The sequence below is a fragment of the Herpailurus yagouaroundi genome, unplaced genomic scaffold (assembly GCF_014898765.1).
Source record: "Herpailurus yagouaroundi ecotype Mexico unplaced genomic scaffold, PumYag 182, whole genome shotgun sequence".
In the NCBI taxonomy this organism is placed as follows: Eukaryota; Metazoa; Chordata; class Mammalia; order Carnivora; family Felidae; genus Herpailurus; species Herpailurus yagouaroundi.
Window position 1 is genome coordinate 2503641 of NW_024412413.1, and position 19986 is coordinate 2523626.

The following is a 19986-nucleotide window of genomic DNA, read 5'->3' on the forward strand; positions in this document are numbered from 1 at the left end:
GTCTCTCTCTCAAAATAAATAAACTTAAACCCGGGCTGGAGAGACAGCGCGGGGTGTTCAACCGACTGTCCAGCGGTGCTTCCCTGGGGGTGGCCCCAGACCGGCCGGGTCCCAGACTGGCAGCCGCAGCCCACGGGAAGAACAAAACAAGGATTGGGAGCGAGCATCTAGAAATGTTTGTAGCAAACTGACAGAGTAATTTCATGTCTGTCGAAATTAATAACAAAAGCGTGGAGTCTGTTCTGTATGCCTTTTGATTCCATTTTTTTAAGTAATTTCTCTTTGCCATAATTTTTCAATTTTCACGAACAGAAAAAGACTGTTTCTGCGTCGCAGACAATGGGAAAGGCACAAATGGTGGCATCTGGTGGGAGGTGGGGCTCCAGGGAGAGCATGAGCTGGGGGCGGAGGGGGGGCTGGGTAGGATGAGGTAGGCAGGAGCTGGGCAGGGAGAGAGTGAGCCGGGGGCAGAGGGGGGATGAGGTGGGCAGGAGCCGGGCTGGGCAGGGCCGTCAGCATGGTGGACCCCATCCCACCTGCCTTTAGATGGTCCTAGTCCTTGTGTGGAGGATGCACCGGGAGGAGGGACACTGAATCTGGGGCTGCTCTGCGGTCTGCACGGAGGTGGTGGGCACACAGGAAAGAGCCTATCCCCTGCCACTGGTCCTGCACAGCCCGGCCGGGACCCAAGGCCGGGGCACTGGGATTTCTGTCCCTGGGGTGGAGGGGGCTGTAAGGAGGCCTCCAGTGGATGGTGTGCTTCACCCGCACCGGGCAGGAAGTCAGGAAAGGAGTTCCTTTTTGTGTCTCACGTTGGGTTGGGGGAAGTTTGTGTGCGTGTGTGTTGTTTGTGCTTTTGAATCCTGAGAATCAGTGATCTGGTGGTGGTGTCCCAGACAGCCCGACCCACCGTCCGTCCCCCGACGGAGGAACAACCGACCCAGGTGTGGGATCAGAGGGCCAGGTGCTCCCCCCAGGCCCCCACCCCTGGCCAGACCACAGGACGCTGTGCGGGCCGCCTCGGGAACCAGGCGCAGCACCAGAGGGCCTGCTTCTCAAGAGAGGCCCCCGCCCACCAAGCCGGAGTAGTCATCAGTTAGGATCTAGGACCTAATGGCAGCTTTCCGCAGGGGTGCAGGGTGGGGAGTCAACGGACTTCGCCGCTGTGCGTCCAAGGACACTGCCGAGCAGACTGTGTGTGGACGTGGTCTGGGACCCCAGTTACAGTTTGCAGGGAACTCGGAGGAGACACAGGCGTCTGGAAGAACGTGGGGTTCGGGGACTTGTGTGTGGCTTGGTGTTCTTGGAGCGCAGGGAGAGAGGGCGGCAGGAGGCTGGGCTTCAACAGGTCATCAGAGGGCAAAGGGGGAAGGAGTTTATTTGCCAGATTAGGGACTGCAGCATCCGGACATGGGGAGCTTTGCACTGGTTCACGCAAGAGTGAGGCTAAACACGGGTTCGGGTGTGCACGTGTGAGCACCTGAGTGTGTGCATGCATGTGTGATGGGTGCAAACCCCAGTGACGTCATTTCTGACACTCACAAAGTGCGGATGGGATGCCCTCTGCCCCCTCCCCAGTCTTCGGGGCAAAGCCGCAGGGAGGAGGGACTACCAAGGACACAGAGGGAGCAAATTGGACCCGGGGCAGTCGGCCCAGGGGCAAACGCAGGACAGACGTGGGAGGCAGAGAGCAAAGGCACAGTAGGACACCAGAGAGACCCGGAGGATGTGTGGAGCGGGGGAAAGTCTTTAAGATTCACGAGCAAAAGTTAATAAGAAACAGAAAAACACGTAGACAGTGAATTCCAAGAACCCGAAGTGAACAAAACTTCCAAATACGGATGAAACCAAAAACAGACAAAATTAAAGTCTATTTTAAAACACAGAAGATAAAGCAAAAAAATCTAATGGCTCTCAGAAAAAAAAATACCATTTTTTCAATTTTTTTTAACGTTTACTTTTTGAGAGAGAGAGAACGTGAGCAGGGGAGGGGCAGAGGGTGGGGACACAGAATCCGAAGCAGCTCCAGGCTCTGAGTTGTCGTACAGAGCCCGACGTGGGGCTCGAACCCACAAACTGCGAAGTCATGACCTGAGCCAAAGTCAGACACTTAACAGACCGAACCACCCAAGCGCCCCTATTTTTAACTTTTTATGTTGATCTATTTTTGAGAGAGACAGACAGACAGACAGAGCATGAGCAGGGGAGGGGCAGAGAGGGAGGGAGACACAGAATCCGAAGCAGGTTCCAGGCTCCGAGCTGTCAGCATAAAGCCCGACGCGGGGCTTGAACTCAACAAACTGCGAGATCGTGACCTGAGCCGAAGTCAGACGCTTAACGGACTGAACCATCCAGGCGCCCCAGAAAAAAAAAATATTTTAAATTATTCCTGTCAATATGAATGAGTTAAGTTGGTACCACACCTGTCAATACCTCAAGCCGGGCAGTAGTGTAATAATTTTTAAATATGAAAGGGAAAATTATGTCCCACGTGTCATGTCAAGCTAATCTAAGATTTAGTGCTAGGACAAGACACGATTTTCCCAGGTATATAGAGACACTGATGAATTCGGCCACACTGGAATTAGGAGCTCCTGTCACCACTGTAAGGGGGAAACAAGACTCAAGAGAGGAACAGATTTTGCAGCACCTGTAGCCAAAAAAATAAAAAAATAAGAATTTATATGCAATGTGTATTATTTTAAAAATAAAACCCCATACCCATCAGTGTGAAAGACACCCCAAAAGGAAGGGGGCAAAAGACAGGACCAGAAACCTCAGCAGAGAGCACCAAAACGGCTCACACCCACCACAAAAATGCTCTCATTAGTAATCGGGAAAATGCAAGATAAAACCTTGCCAGCACATGCCCCCTAGATTGAGAAGTAGGTTTAAAACTGCAGACGTGGGTGCCTGCGCGGCTCAGTTGGGTAAGCGTCCGACTCTCAGTTTCAGCTGAGGCCATGGTCTCACCATACGGTGAGTTCGAGCCCTGCATCCGGCTCAGCGACGGGCTCTGTGCTGACAGTGCTGAGCTTGCTTGGGATTCTGTCTCCCTCTCTCTCTGCCCCTCCCCTGCTCACGGTGTCTCTGTCTCTCCGTAAATAAATAAATAGACTTAAATTAAAAAATAATAATAAATAGATAAACCTGCGCACATAGTGATGGATCCTTTCATAAAGTCTGGCGATATCAGAGTCAGCGCCATGGTGGGGCCTTAACAGTGCGCAGAGCCCGGGGGTGGGTGGGGGGGCTGTAGGTGGGAGTTAGGGAAGCCCCTCCCCACCTACTCATCACCCTGTGCATCTGCTCTGTGCCCTTGACTGTGGATCTGTTGTGTAATTTCGGGGGAAAGGCAAAGTCAAGTAAGAAAGAATAGGGGAGGAGAGAAGGCGGGAAGGCCACCAAAGGGTCCTGTCACCTGGTCCCTGGCGAGAAAGACAGGGGCTCTTTTCCTGAAGGAAACACGGTCCCTTCCAAGAGCGAATCCAGGATGCTGATTTTTTTTGCTTGTTTTAGTTGCAGTAAAATTGGAAAATGACATTATGTAAGTTTCAGTTGTACAACGTTATAAGTTGACGTGTGTATGTCCCACGGAAAGTCCAGTTGTCATTCACCATCACAGCTGACGCCCAGATTTCTCGATTGATAATGAGAATTAGAAATGGATAGAACGACCTACTTGAGCTGATGAATGGATTCATGAAAAGGTTGTTGCACGGGGAGTCTACGAAGGTTGCTGCAATGAGAAATTTCGTAAAAACACAAGGTAACACTTTCCATTATTAGACTAAATAGATTTTAAGGTGAAAAGCATCATAATGACAAAGAGCGATGTGAGATTCTGACAAAACTGAATAATAGATCAAGAAGATACAGTGGTTGTGAATATATACACCCTTTAAAATATCACATCACAATATATAAAGTAACAACTGACAGAATTATGAGGGAAGATAGAGACAACAAAATTTATGGTCCAAGATCTTACCAAAGCCCTCTTAGAAAGTGGTAGATCAGAGGGACAAAAAAAGAAAAAGGTAAAAAGCAAAAAACAGAAAAGCATGACTAGATATAGAATTTGAATGACAAGATTAATAAAAAGCAAAAATGTGAGTGTGTCTGTGCGTGTGTGTGTCTTCTGTGCGTTTCTGTGTGTAGCTGTTTGTGCGTCCTGTGTGTGTATGTCCTGTGTGTGTGTGTGCATGCGTGTGTGTGCGTGTGCGTGTGCACGTGTGTGGAGGGGTTTTCACGGCCCCAGAGGCGGAACCAGGTCTGAAGCCACAATGCAGCAAAGACAATACCTCCAGGCATAATGTATTCTCTGGGCATAATGCAACCAGATTAGAAATCTGTTACAAAAGATGATTAAAAATAAATAAAATGCCATATGTCCCAAAACAAAAACATCATTCTGCTACAAAGATTTAGGATAGAGACTAAGCGTAAGAGAAATACAAAACAAGGGGGCCACACAGCAGTGACAGCTGATATGTTTAAATAGATTCCAGAAAAGTTAGAAAGAATGAAGTGAGCTACGCATTGAATGCAAGAAGAAAACAAAAGGAGAGAGAGAGGTAACTCAAAAAAATAAGAAGAAAGGAAATACACAGATGAGTACAGAAATCAGTGAAATAAAGTTAACGAAACCGAAAGCCGTCTTTTTAAAAGATTAGGAAGATAGACAAACCGCAGGCAAATCTGATCAGTAAAATGAGGGGATGATGCAATGTTACGAAACACAGAACCCAAAGAACAAATTCTGTTTGTTAGAATAAAGGCACACGTTTCAAAATAGAGGCAAAATGGATACATTTCTGGAAAAGCAGAAGATTCCCAATTGGAGCAGGAAGTGGAAAATTAAAAAAAAAAATCTTTTTAATGTTTACTTATTTTTGAGAGAGAGAGACAGAGTGAGAGCAGGGGAGGGACGGAGGGAGAGGGAGACACAGAATCCGAACCAGGCTACAGGCTCCGAGCTGTCAGCACGGAGCCCGACGCGGGGCTCGAACCCATGAACGGCGGGACCATGACCCGAGCCAAAGTTGGACACTACACCCACTGAGCCACCCAGGCGCCCCAAGAAGTGGAAAATTTTAAATATAAAATTTGCAAGGGTAATTAAACCTCGCCAAGGGGGAAGGAAACAAAACAAAACAGAAACAGAATCAGACTTAAAAAACCCACAGGAAAGTGACAGCAAAGGTTCAAGGAAGAGAGAATTCCTGTCTACACACACTGCAAGCTGTCCCAGATAACGAGAGAGAGAGAGAGCGAGAGACAGAGAGAGACAGAGCAGTTCTTTTAATGTTAAATGTCTAGTGCGTTTTCAAAGCTGGCAAAAAAAAAAAAAAACACTTCAAAAACCAAAGTATAGGCTCATTTCACTTATGAATAGTCTCATTTACATATTTGCTAATTGACTTGAACTTTGTGTTAAAAATAATATTATAAATGAAGTTTAGGGGCGCCTGGGTGGCTCAGTCAGCTGAGCGTCCGACGTCAGCTCAAGTCATGATCTCGCAGTTGATGAGTTCGAGCCCCAGGTCGGGCTCTGTGCTGACGGCTCAGAGCCTGGAGCCTGCTTCCGATTCTGTGTCTCCCTCTCTCTCTCTGCCCTTCCCCCGCTCATGCTCTGTCTCTCTCTGTGTCAAAAATAAATAAACATTAAAAAAAATTTTTAATGAAGTTTATCAAAGGAATGAAAACAAGTTTTAGCATCAGAAAATCCATGAATGTAACTTACCACCTCAAGGTTCCAAGCTAAATAAAAAAAAAAAATATATATATATATATATTTGATGAGGTTTTGGGGGGTGAAGGGGTTTCGTGGGGTTCAGAGCCGACGGCCAAGAAGGAATTCTTGAAGACGTCCTTGGTGCAAAAAGGCGATTTTATTAAAGCCCGGGGACAGGACCCGTGGGCAGAAAGAGCTGTCCGGGGACCATGAGGAGAGGCTGGTTATATGCTGTGGGGTCGGGGGAGGTAAAGTCCGGGGGAAGTTTCCAGGGACGTTTTCACCTGCTAAAGACTCCCAGGGCACCGGAGGCCTAGCTCTTGTCAAACCAGGATGGTTTTTCCCTCCAGCAAAGCATCGGGGTTGAGACAGCAGGGAATCCCGCAGAAACGTGTTCCTCTGCTGCCCCAGTATCTGCCAAGGGGCTGCAGCCTAGAAGGAAATTGAGGTCTATCTGCCATTTCCCTCTGCCTTTGTTCCCACATCATATGGACTAGGTCTGTAGAAGAAAAAAAAAAAAAAAAAAAAAAAAAAATGTGCTTGGAAACACCCAACATATTTTTCAATGAAATCTCAGAAAGCTGGAAACAAAGAGAGACTTTCTCTACAGCACACACCGTATTCGGTGGACCAGTTTGAAACATGCTTCCCGGAAGACAGGAGCGAGAGAAACACACCTGTTCCTGGCAATCCCTGGGCAGAGGGAACGGTTGAGAGAAAGATCTCCAATGGGTGGAAGGATCTATCAAGAAAAGTGAAAGCTCTTATTTGCAGCTGATATTGATGAGGGAGCGTGGGGTGGGCTGAGGGCAAAACACAGGCTGGGACCCCCCCCCCCCCCGCCTCAGGTGGCATCTGTGTGATATTCCTCGGACACTCCTGGCCGCCCAAGAACCAAGGACAGGGGTTAAGTGCTTGCCACGGAGATGTGGGAAACTAAGGCAAATGAGACATTAAAATGGTCTTACTGCCTGCAGCCCACTGACAAGTCCTTGAAACTGGCAAAGTGACCTCCCTCTAGGAGCTCAGCTGCCCCGATGACGACACTTGGCTGGGGGCGAAAGGGAATCTTGGCTTATCATCATCCCAACCTCGAGGACCCTGTAAGTCAACTTCCTTTATCTCAACCTCCAAGATATGTGCTGGCAATCATACTTATGTCCCCCCTGATACACATCTGAAGGGTCTCATGACTGAGGTTTAATTAAACGGTAATAAACAGTGTTTCCCTAGCAACAGCTAGTCCCTCAAGGCCCTGGAAACCTTGCTTCCAAAGTTTCTTAGAGAGACTTACTCTATTCCTGACCGCCTCCCAACCTGAAGGTGGATAATCAGTTACCCATCACGACCCCAGGGCACCTCTTTCTGCCCACAGGTCCTGTCCCTGTGCTTTAATAAAATCACCTTTTTGCACCAAAGACATCTTCAAGAATTTTTCCTTGGCCATCGGCTCCAGACCCCCCTATCACCCCAAAACTTCATCAATATGGCCACCTGGATAGAAAACTCATCAGAAACAGTAGTCAAAATATTGGAATCAACAACAGTCCCACGAAATTGACAGGTGCACTGTGTGTCTTCAGGCTGGTAATCTCTAACAGAAACGAACCGGAAAACAAACAATGTAACACAACGGCTAGAAAAACTACTGTGTTTCCAAGACTCAACCTAAGAAAGAATTTATGAAACCCTTATAAAGAAAGTTTTAAAGTTATTGAAAGGATACAAAGGAAGATTAGAAAAGGGAAAATATTCCAATTCCAATGATGTGATAGATCAACATTTGGAGAAATGGCAACTATAATTCTCCACAAAAGCCATTTTTTAATGAGCTTCCGATAAAATCTTGTGGTTTTTGTAAATGTCAACAATCTTCTTCTAACACTTATACAGAAACAAAAAAGGTCTGTGCAGAAAATAAATCAATTTTGGGAAGAGAGAGAAGGAAAAGGAACCCGACTAGCAAGATGTGAAACAATTTGACAAGATGATAGTTTTTTTTTTTTAATGTGGCATTGGTATAGAAATATTAAGTGCATACACGGAAGAAGTCTGAAAGTTGAACAACAGACCCATGTGTGTAAGACAGGTGACATCATATGTCAGTGAGAAAGGGCTCAGTTTCGTGACAGGTGATACTGAATGTGACTGCCCCCCACCTTGGGGGTAAAACAAAATTGTCACTCTTCCTCACATGCTGAGGACAATGATGTCTAGGTTGGTTAAAAAACCTAAATGCAAAAAAAGTGTAATGCTAAGGCTAACAGAATAAATTGTGGGAGAAAACTTTATCTTGAATTGACTCTGTGGTTCTTACACAATACTCAAAAAGTATGAAGTCTAGGGCAAAAATAAAGGATTTCAGCGTAACGATCTTAAAGACTTGGGTTCAGGGTAGAATGACACCATTAGAAAGAACAGATAGGAGAGGTGCCTGGGTGGCTCCATCGGTTGAGCGTCTGACTTCAGCTAGGGTCATGATCTCTCGGTTCGTAAGTTTGAGCCCCACATCGGGCTCTGTGCTGACAGCTCGGAGCCTGTTTCGGATTCTGTGTCTCCCTCTCTCTGCCCCTCCCCCGTTCATGCTCTGTCTCTCTCTGTCTCAAAAGTAAATAAACATTTAAAAAAATAAAAAAATAAAATAAAAAAAAGAAAGGACAGATAGGTGACAGATTGGGGGAAAAGTTTACCTCTTAAAAAAACCACAACAGGGGCTCCTGGGGGGCTCCGCCGGTTAAGTGTCCTGCTCTTGGTTTTAGCTCAGGTCATGATCTCACGGTTTGTGAGTTCAGGCCCCACATCAGGCTCCACACTGGCAGAGCAGAGCCTCTTTGGGATTCTCTCTCCCTCTCTCTCTGCCCTTCCCCTGCTCTCTCTCTCTCTCTCTCTCTCTCTCTGTCCCAAAATAAACAAATAAACCTAAAAAAAAAAAGTTTAAAAAAACAACAACAAGAAATTGACATCTAGAATAGGATTGAGGGGCACCTGGATGGGGCTCAGTTGGGTAAACATCCGACTTCAGCTCAGGTCATGATCTCGTGAGTTCGAGCCCCGCGTCAGGCTCTGGGCTGATGGCTCAGAGCCTGGAGCCTGCTTCAGATTCTGTGTCTCCCTCTCTCTGCTCCTCCCCAGCTCGCCTCTCTGTCTCTCTTTCACTCAAAAATAAATAAATATTGGGGCGCCTGGGTGGCGCAGGCAGTTAAGCGTCCGACTTCAGCCAGGTCACGATCTCGCGGTCCATGAGTTCGAGCCCCGCGTCAGGCTCTGGGCTGATGGCTCGGAGCCTGGAGCCTGTTTCCGACTCTGTGTCTCCCTCTCTCTGCCCCTCCCCTTCATGCTCTGTCTCTCTCTGTCCCAAAAATAAATAAAAAACATTGAAAAAAACTTTAATAAATAAATAAATAAATAAATATTAAAACAAAAAGTTAAAAATAGAATAGGATTGTTGAAAACCAGCAAGATAAAGACAACATTTTAAAACCGAGTGTGGTGTGCTGACAGGCACTTCATAGAAGGGGGGGGCTCAGTGATACTGCATGACAAAGAGATGGTGACGCCATTAGGGCTGGTAGGGACGCAGGTAACACAATGATGATGTGACATCCTGCACCCATCCCTCCAATTGGCAAAGCTTCCAAAGGGTATGGAGGTGCCGGCAGAGTGAAAACCCAGGGAAGCCACAGAGGCTCATGCACGAGGAAGTTGCAGCACTTGGGGGCAGGCGCGGGGGGACCCGGGGGGACACCCCGGGTGTCTGTGACCAGGGGAAGGGAATGGGCAGGAGATACTGGCTGCTATGAATCAAAGGTGAGAGGTCCGTGCAGAAATGTGGGCACATCTTTAAGGCATAGTGTTGAGAGAAAAAAGATACGGAATGATGCGAGTTTGAGATAAACACGTAACTCCCAAACATTAGATGTTCCCAGCTGCACAAATATTTGAGGACAGGTAAAAGTACGTTAGAAAAGAGTGACTCTATCGAGTGGGAGGGGTTGGGGGCTCGGACTCAGGATCTGGGACAAAGGGCAAACATAATCAGACGACAGAGGAGCCACAGGGGCTGATGGAGAGGGGACCGAGGAGCGGGGCGTGAGAACCAAAAACACAACAGATAACGGCGCGTAAGTAGAGGCACGTCCTTCGGGTAGACCTGAGCCCAAGACTTACACGCTCCCGGGCGGCACGCAACCTTAGGAAAGTCCTCACCTGTCTGAGCCTTGGCATCCTCGAGCGTGTGACGAAAACGGGAGCAAGAGTCCCACGCTCCAAATTCAAGGAAGACAAGGCGGCTGGCTCTTCCGTCGCTGCAGCGGGTAATGTCCAAATGTCCAAAGGTTGAAGCCAGTCCCCAAACCGAGGACAGTTTCCCTCAGCGGGCACACATCTGAGTGACGGCCACCAGTGGCGGCCTCATTCCGCTAACCAGGCATCCACGGCCGCGGTCACCCAGTCCCCAAATCCGCCCTCTTCCAGAGTCCGCCAATCTCCCAGTGCCGTGAGCACTCTGTTCAGGGCGACCCTCACTCGGCAGGAAGTACACTCGGCTGTCGGCTTCAGCGTTTCGTCTGAGTGGTACCCCCCCCCTTGCTCCAACAAGATAACGAAGCCTGTCTCCTGGGGGGAGCGCGAGCAGTGAACGACACCCTCCGGGAAGAGCTCCACGCCAGGGGGCCTGGGCCGGGCAGGAAAGCCGGTGAGCAAAGCCCCGTCTGCCAGCTGCAGACAGGAGAGGAGAAGCCGTGCGGAGACGGCCAGCCTGCCCTGGACCCTCCACGCACCCACACGCACCGACGTCCACGCTGTGGTCCACAGTCATCCACACACCTGCACACACACACTGCCAGCCGGTGTCATCCACACTGTCGTCGGCCAGACCCAGCCACGTCAGGTCGTCACGCTGTCCTGAAGATACTAACCTGAGATGGCTTCTCTGACATAGTGGCCACAGCGCAACCAATGAAGCACAAGAAGGAAGGCGTGATGAAACGCGCTGTGACCACGTTTCGGAAAGGACGTCAGCCTGACACTGGGAAACAAGAACCGGGCAAAGGAGTAAGGAAGCGGTAGCGTTGATGACATCCTATGTCAGCTGCTGTACTGAATGTAACGGGGCCGTGTCCTCCAAATAAAGGGCAAGATTGTCACGCTCGGTGGTAGAAGGACACTCGCATGTCTGCCTCTTAGCAAAGGTGCGTGTTAAAGACGCAGACATGAGGAAGTTGACTACAAATGCTGGGCAAGATCCAGCACGCGAAGGCCACTCCACAGAGAGCTGACACGGTTACCGTAGACAAAGTGGGGCATCGCCCGTGATGACGGAGATCAGCAGAAGGGAGGACGGGAGGGGCCGACGGCCGCGGACTGAGCCGCTCCAAGTGCCCAAGGGAAGACAGCCCACCAGGAACCCTCAAGGCACTCAAAAGCAGGGAAATGACGGTGTTGGCGGCTACACGGAGCGGGGCCCCGCCTCCGAGCTCCCAGAATCCTGCGGGAGAAGGGAGGGTGTCAGCAGCACCTGACAGTCGGGCTGAGAAATCAAGGTCTCAGGAAAGGGAGACTCCTGGTTTGCTACCTGATTCAACAGGGTGATGAGCTAGAAATCTATTACTGCTTTTGGACGCGCAATGTATAAAAATGTGATTTTGTGCCATCAACCTGAAACGGCTGGGGACAGACCTGAGAGCTCCCTGTGATTGAGGATAAGCTGGTATGAATGAGAAGCAGGATGAGAAACAGGACACAAAAAATACTAACCCTTGTAAAGATAAACAAACTGGGGCTTCACCAAAATTAGAGACTTTCAAGGACCAAACTAAGAGCCTCTTTAATCAAAGAGTAACTTCAAAAGAGAACAGTGATAAAGCCGCAGACGAGGAGGAGGTATTTGCAGTGTGTTGCAACCTGTGTGGCCAATACATAAAAAGGAGTCTAACCAATTTCTTAATACAGTAAGACAGCCAAGGGACGCCTGGGGGGCTCAGTCAGTTGAGCGTCCAACTTCGGCTCAGGTCACGATCTCACGGTTCGTGAGTTCGAGCCCCGCGTCGGGCTCTGTGCTGACAGCGTGGAGCCTGCTTGGGATTCTCTCTCCCCCACTCATGCTCAAAAAAGAACAAAAAAGACTATTACATGTAATAAAAAGTGGGGAAAAGACCTGAACAGATACTACGCAAAATAGTACATCAAGATGGCCAACAAAAACGAAGAGATGCCTATTTTATTAGTCACCAAGTAATCAAGTAAAATTTTAAAAACCGCCTGAGCCGGGTAGATCAGCAGACATTCCCAGACAGCGCTGTTGAAAGTAGAGATTGGTACAGAACTTCAGGAAGGTGTTCGACATTGGCGACCAGAAAAGGATGCGTGCCCACGGCGCAACCCCGCCATCCTCCAGTGAGGCATGCACCCCACAGAAATACGTGCCCACACGGGTGCCAAGTCACGGGCATCATGGGGGCAGCGTTGTCTTAGTCAATTAAGACTTGGTGGCTGGCAACCATCACGTGTCCCTCAGCAATAGGACAGGTGACTATGCATGCTAGGTTCCCACGGAGACTCTGGCAGGGAAGGAAGGAGCCATGGGCGCATCCAGCAACGTGGATGAGTGTTGCCGCCATAACATGTGTCTGAATGATGCCAGACTCCAAGGAGCACAGGCAGTGCATATAAACTTCGGGAGAAACGAAGTAACAGTAGCAGTAACTTGGGGAGGGGGACAGTGGGGAGGGCCAGGGGGAGTCATGGGCGGGCATGTTATCTTTGTGTGGGCAACATGAGCGTATACGGCACTTTAGATGGCACTGTTTACCATTAGTCTCCAATAATAAAAAGATAATTCTCTTAGGAGGAGCGCGAGAATGTTTACCAAGTTCAAGTGTATTACAACAGAGAATCAAAGATGCTCCGAATTTGTTAGTTTAACTTAATAGATTTACACGCGTTATTTAAATGCTTGGGAGATTTGTTTGCTAGCTAGACAATTGAAACACAGTGGAAGAAAAAAAAGAAAGAAAATCAAATATATTCGATACATTCATTCCATATAAAATACTTCAGGGAATTTAATCGTCTAAGTTTATAATAAGATCAAACGTTAATCAAAGTTGAATCTGAAAGGATAAAAAAGTTATTTTTAGGGGCGCCTGGGTGGCTCAGTCGGTTGGGCGTCCGACTTCGGCTCAGGTCACAATCTCACGGTCTGTGAGTTCGAGCCCCTTGTCGGGCTCTGGGCTGATGGCCCGGAGCCTGGAGCCTGCTTCCGATTCTGTGTCTCCCTCTCTCTCTGCCCCTCCCCTGTTCATGCTCTGTCTCTCTCTGTCTCAAAAATAAATAAACGTTAAAAAATTTTTTTTAAAGTTATTTTTAAGTGGGATTTTGATAAATTGAATCATAATTTTAAAAGCCGAAGACCCAAGTGGTCCGTGAGTCACTTTCTCTGTGGGGGCGAGCAGTCTGCCAGGACACAGGACACCTCGTGTTGACTCCGTGTGATGTGGTCCGGGGTCCCTGTTGTCACACAAGACAGGAATGGCAATGTCCTCATTGTTATCATTCTAACTCCGCTTGTCCTCGTCATGGTCCTTGTCACTCCCCATGTGTGGTCAGCACGGTCCACCCCACTATCCTCTCCAATGTGGTCCTCCAGCCAGGCCACCTGGGGTACAGCCCGGGCTCTCCACAGATGCCACTGAACCACCATGGTCCCTAGGAAGGAAGGCGGACTTGTCACCACAATCCTCGGGTCCCCAGGGCTCAGGGGTGGGGGGACAGAGCAGGGACACCCACTCCTGGGCCTCCCTCCCGCCCCGTCAGCCTGGGCTCCGTCCATGTCCTGCTGTTTCCACCTCGGATCTGTTCGTCTTCAACACCTGAGTCCTTGGGAAGAAGCGCCCCACCTGCTGTTCTCCAAGGGACGTGTCATCTTTGTGGGGGCACCCCCAAACATCAGGGACAACCACACTCACCTCACAGGGCTGTTCTCAGAAGAACAAAGTTTTCTTAATATGTGAACCGTGGGGTGACCGTAGGATTGGTGATTCCAGCCTGGGGATAAACCTGAGAAATGAAAACAGATGTTCAGACAAACACTTGTTTGGAATGTTCACAGAAGCCAAGACGTGGGAACAGCCCAGGTGTCCATCGACGGATGCACAGATACACACCGCGTGGTCTAACCACACAACGGCATAGCACTTAGCCATAAAAGGAGTGAAGGCCCAACTCACATACAACGTGATGAACATTAAAGCACCATGCGGAGTGAAAGAAGGCCACACACAAAAGGCCACATATTGTGTGATTCCACGTTTTTGAAACATGCAGAACAGACAAATCTGTGGACACAGAGAGTGGAGGGGCGGCCATCAGGGGCTGGGGGAGGGGAGAGGAGGGAGGGGGGCTTAATGGGCATGCATTCCTTTTTGGAGAAGTGAAAATATTCTGAAATTAATGCTGCTGATGGCCGCACAACGTTGTGAACGAACGTACTTAATGGCACTAAATTAAGCCGGTTCAAAATGGTCAGTGTCGTCAATTTTACGTTACATGCGTTTTAGCACAAATTTTAAAAAGGAACACGGCTGAGCTCCGGAGGTGACATTTCCTTCCTCCTCCATCCCAGAGTCTCCCTTTAAACACGATTCTGTGACTTCTTCATTGCCGGCTCTTCCCTGGGGCTTGGGGTGGGCAGAATCGTGACCTCCCCCCCCCCAAGGATGTCCACGTCCCAATGCCCAAAACCCGTGAGTGTGACCTTACCTGGCCAAAGGGACTCTGCAGATGTGGTTAAGTTCTGAAGTCAGAGACAATCCCGGCTCGTCTGGCGGGTCCATGGTAATCATCAGCATCCCTTAAAAGAGGATCTTCAGGTCAGAGAAGGTGTCACAGTAGAAGCACAAGTGAGACGCTCTGAGATACACCGGCAGGTGCCACGCTGCTGGCTTTGAAGACGCAGCAAAGTCCCCATGCCAAGGCCTCGGAAGGAGCGCAGCCCTGCCTGCCCAGTGGGGACGTTGGTCCCTGGAGCTGTGATAAACCACTCGGTCGTGGGGATCTCTCACAACAGCAGTGCAGTCTCAACGGGATCTCCAAACACGGCCAGAGGCCCCACTGCCCAGTCTGAGCTTCCTACCACTGCCGCCGTCCGGCCCACCTCTCCTCTCCACTCCAGCCTCGAGGTTCTGGAACATCTCCTAGGCTGCGAGTGTAGACATAGCCACCGTCCCCTCCATCTTGGAAACCCTCTCCCAACTGAGGAGAGCTCCAGTGTTCTCTGTGGCTCCCCATAGGACGCTGGGGGAGCAGACTAGTAATTATGCGCCATCGTGCAGAGACATTATGGAATCTTCCAATTAAAGGTATTTTAATTACCACCAGCCCCGAGGCCCCGGCTGGGTCTCCCAGCCCGCAGATAAGGATGCCACCAGACTGCGCAAATGGGATTCTCTCCCAGGCCTACCTGAGTCACTATCTTTCCCTTTGGAATGCACTTTAATTATGCACTGCTGGTCACAACACCGCCAATCTGGGCAGGAAATTGTATAAACCCTTTAGTGACAATTACAAGGAAGGATTTTCCTGCAGGTCGTCAGGGGCATCTCGGAAACATTGCCTGGCTGTCGTGTCTGCCTTCGTTTTAATCCCTTTATCTCGTTCCTCGGGGCATCTTTCTTTCTTACTTTCAAAACCTCATCACGGAGGAAGAAAAACAATCAGAAGAGCCATGCAATGGTTATCTCAAAATAGTTGAGTCCCTATGACCCATCTCCAAGACCATCTAAACTTTACTGGGAAGGAAGCCGTCCAGCTGAGGTGTGGAGAAGTGGTTCCCGTGCAGGTGCTGACACCCAGGCGTCCTGGGGTCCCAAGTGGCACAGGCCACCCCTGGGAGGCAAGTGCCTGGTTGACTGCTCGTGTCTCTCAAGGATGAGATGCAGGTGACCACTTGCACTTACCCTCCCCTGGGGGATGTGGAACCGTTAGGAGACGTGACCCCGGCTTCCCAGTTCAGGGCAAAGCTAGGCTTCGGATCTGTGTTCCTGGGTGGGTAGGTTCTGAATATCTCAGAATACCTTGAACAGTCCTGGAGTTTGGAGACGGAGAAAGAGCCTCCCTTTCATAAGAAGACAGGGTGACCATGAAGTCTCTGCTAAGAGGGGCGCAAGGAAACATGGGAGGGGGCAGAGAAGCATCTGCCTGATCTCAGAGGGGACACCTGCCCAGGGGTCCCTTGGTCCTGCCCTCTACCCCAACTCCCGGTGCGGGAGCAGGGCAGCCTCGGCGTCCAATCTGGAGCACACAGCTGGCAGCAGCAGGTCTGGGTAAAGACAGGTGAATAAATCCAAGATCACAAGGGGTCCACAGAGGGCACGGGCCCCCACATCCCTCCAGAAAGGTAGGAGAGGGAGCTTCTCTGCACCTCCACCTTGTGGCCCCGCCTCCACCCTGAGCCCCGCCTCCACCCTCTGGCCCCACCTCCACCCTGAGCCCTGCCTCCACCCCCTGGACTCGCCTCCACCCTCTGGCCCCGCCTCCACCCTGAACCCTGCCTCCACCCTGTGGCACCACCTCCACCCTGTGGCACCACCTCCACCCTGAGCCCCTCCTCCAGCCTCTGGTCCCGCCTCCACCCTCTGGCCCCACCTCTACCCTGAGTCCCGCCTCCACCCTCTGGCCCCACCTCTACCCTGAGCCCCGCCTCCATCCTCTGGCCCCTCCTCCACCCTGAGCCCCGCCTCCATCCTCTGGCCCCGCCTCCACCCTAAGCTCCGCCTCCACCCTCTGGCCCGGGAACTGGAAGCGCCCTGCACCTCCAGCCTATGGCACGCAGCACCTGCCAGCGAGGAGCTGTAGCTTAGCAGCGAGTCTGCCTGACCCACACTGAACTCTGGGGACGGGCCCCTGGAGGCCCTTGCAGGAGCCCCTTTTGGCAGCCACGCCCAGCCCCTCCGAAGAAACTGTCATCTGTTGGTCGCTTCGAGCTCCACCGCGGGGCTTTGCACGGGCCTGCCTGCGGGCTGCTGCAGGCGCCATGCCTGGGCGGGTCCACCTTACGGAGCTTTAGAGCCGGAAGCCCTGAAGGCCTCGTCACCCAGTCGCCTGATTTTGCAGAAGAGAAAATGGGCCAGAGGGACCCAGTGAGCCTCGGAGGTCACGGTCACTCAGGGCCAGCTTCCAGCCTGTCCCAGCTCCTCCTGCTGCCTTGTCTGCCAGCACGTTGGGCTGGACGGGACCCTGCGAGCACTCCGAGAAGCATTCTGCGCACGGTTTCATCCCCCCCGAGAACCCAGTTTTGTTCACATCAGGTACCAGGTTGTTCCAGCATTCCCCTCCCTCTCCCCTGCCAACACCGCGGGAAACCCCGAAGGGGCAGAGAACCAGGCTAGAGTTGGCTGGGAGTAGCCACGACGTCTTGGACACATTATCTACGCCCATCCGTGCCCCTCCCTGCAGGGCCGAGTGCCTGCCTCCCAGAGCCCACGGGAGGGCTGACTCAGGCGGCAGAGGGTGCCCACCCTGGCCCCCGAGGGCCTGGCACCTGCTCAGCAAAGCTCCCTCTCCCCCTGCTGATGTGGCCCTGCCCTCAAGCTGCTCAGCCCATCAGCATGTGGAGAGTGGGAATCCAGGAGGGAAGCGCCTTGTTTTTTCAGAGAAACAAACAAAATAATCAAACCCCAAAGCCCTCGCCCCTTTACGAAGTGTCTGGCAGAAAAGCCTAGGCTCAAGGATCAGCAAACACTTGCTCACAGCTAAAGGACCTTTCAGGGAGGAGGGATAGGGAGCTGGTGACCGGGTGGCCTTGGGGGACCACAAGCCTTCTCCGGGGTGAGCTGAGGCTGGAACAGGGGAGGTACAGCCTTGCCCTGCACGCCCAGGATCTCACAGGGTCTAAGAACTGAGGGGTGCGGTGCAGAGGTCGTCCCCTGCCCCTGTCCGCTGGGCGGTCACAAATGCTTGGAACCGAGGGACGGGGGATTGTGGGTGCCGAGGAAAGCTCCCGGGTTCAGTGGAAGGTTATTTAAGTTCAGCGGTTTATCAGCCGCGCCAGGCTGGGTCCTGCCCAGGAGGGGGGTGGAGACAGGAGAAGTCTCTGCACCTGTCACCCCCAGCTGAGCAGAGCCACAGCTCACACACAGCAGTAGACCCCGAGCCCAGCACAGAACCTGCTCTTACTGGAAAGAATGGCTCTAGGGGAGGGGCGGGCCTTTGGGGGGGGGGGGGGCGGGTATGTCCTCTCCTTTGTCTAAAATGAAACTCACCCCATAAAGCCTCAAAGTTGCCTAAAGCAGAGCACGGCTGGCAAAAGGGTGAGGGAGCAGGGTGCTGGCACACCGGCAGGAGACTGGGAATGGTCCGCGTCAGGGCGTGCTCAAGGATGCTCGTCCCTCAGAAAGCACCTGGGTCCTCATGCGTCCCCGTGCCGGGCCACAGTGTGGGGTCTGACCGTCTCAGAGGCACATCTGGGGGCCGGTGCTGGTGGCAGACTCAGCATCCCCTAGGGGTCCCTGCTGGTCACCAGGGTAGCCCTGGCCCTCAGCTGCCCTAGCCCTGCATGCTCTCATGCTGGGTCACAGCGAGGCCCCCGAACCTCACATGTCCCTTTGGAGTTTCTTCCTGATGTCTAGCCTGCCTGCCCCCCAACACTGTTTGGATTACAGCCTTATCGCGTCTGCCTGATGTCTGCTGATTCCCGTCCACGCGGACCTGCTCACAGACCTCACAAGGCATCCGTCGCCCCAAACAAGTGCAGGTCCCCGAGCTGGAATCCAGCCGCCCCCAGGCCAGACCCCCACTACCGCTGATGCACACCGCAATGTGCCTCCCTCCAGCTTCTCTCCGACCCAGCGGCTACTCAGAGCCTTTGAGGTGCTCAGACCTTCCTGTGTTCATATTCCAATGATGTCCTTAGTATCGGTGATGCGTACTGAGGGACCGCTTCCTACGTACATGTGCTGAATCTTCGGGGGCATCAGTGATGCGTGCAGATAGCTTCCCCGTCCCCTCCGGTGAAGAACCCGACTTGCAGAACAGGGCGACAGCGTGCACCCACGGTCCCGAGGTTAGTGGAAGGCTGGGGCGTGAGCACAGCAGTCGGACTCCGGAGTCAGCCTCAGTTTAGAGAAAACATACAGAGCCAAAGGATAACCTCCAACCTAGGGCCACACAGGTGTGAATTAGCTTTAAGGAGGCACTTTGTCGGACCTGTTTTTTACCACCCACTGGAGCTCAGACTCTGGAACCACTGGCCAGCCTGTATGCTTCTGCCCAGCAGGTTGGCAAATGTCTTCTGGCTGCTCCAGAGCATAACCCACAGGTTAGGCTTTCGTCACCCCCGGGGGCACAAACGACCCGATTTCAGTGCACCTTTCCTGAACTCAGCGGCTAAACCTCTGTTCCTCAGACTGGCCTTTGAATCAGTTTCAGTCTTGGCTCCCTGTTCACCCAGGTAAGCCCACCTTGGACCAGAGCTCACTCTGTATTTGCATGAGCCGCATTTTTAGCTTTCAAGGTATGGGCTCCGCTCTCAGCCGCTGCTGCCCTGGCCTCTCTGTGCTGTACCTCAAAGTCGCCTCTGCCCTCAGCTTTCTCAGACCAGCGCCCACCCTCTGACCTCCTCACTCAAGTGGCATTTTTCTCCAACTGCGTCCCGTCCGCGTGAGACCTGTGCCCACAGTGCAGGGACCACCCTGCTTTTCACACTCCCTCTTCAAGCGAAGGGTTTCCAGCTCCGTGGCCTTCACCTGCCCTCCCTCTGAAGTCCCCGCAACCCTGAGGGAAGAGAATATGGCTAAGTGCTTATTTTGGTCCATAATCCAACACAGGGCGTCAGAGCTCTCCCAGGCTGACTGCCGACTGAATGAATGAATGAATGAGGGAAGGTGTACATGAATGAATGCATGCATGAGTGAATGAATGGGTGAATGAATGAATGAATGCACGTGTACATGAATGAATGAATGTGTGCAAATGAATGAAGGAAGGTGTACTTGAATGAATGAATGAAGGTGTGCATGAGTGAATGAATGGGTGAATGAATGAATGCATGTGTACATGAATGAATGAATGTGTGCAAATGAATGAAGGAAGGTGTACTTGAATGAATGAATGAATGTGTGCATGAGTGAATGAATGGGTGAATGAATGAATGAATGCACGTGTACATGAATGAATGAATGTGTGCAAATGAATGAAGGAAGGTGTACTTGAATGAATGAATGAATGTGTGCATGGGTGAATGAATGGGTGAATGA

General features: G+C 51.3%; 1 long non-coding RNA gene across 1 annotated transcript; it reads right to left on the reverse strand.

The window, feature by feature from the left end:
* Window positions 1-13108: 13108 nt before the first annotated feature.
* LOC121041022 (uncharacterized) lies at window positions 13109-14598 on the reverse strand. Its single transcript, XR_005795519.1, has 3 exons — window positions 14495-14598; window positions 13702-13792; window positions 13109-13441 (listed from the first exon to the last, which is right to left on the reverse strand). It is a non-coding gene; the product is annotated as an uncharacterized LOC121041022 (long non-coding RNA).
* Between the last annotated feature and the right edge of the window lie 5388 nt (window positions 14599-19986).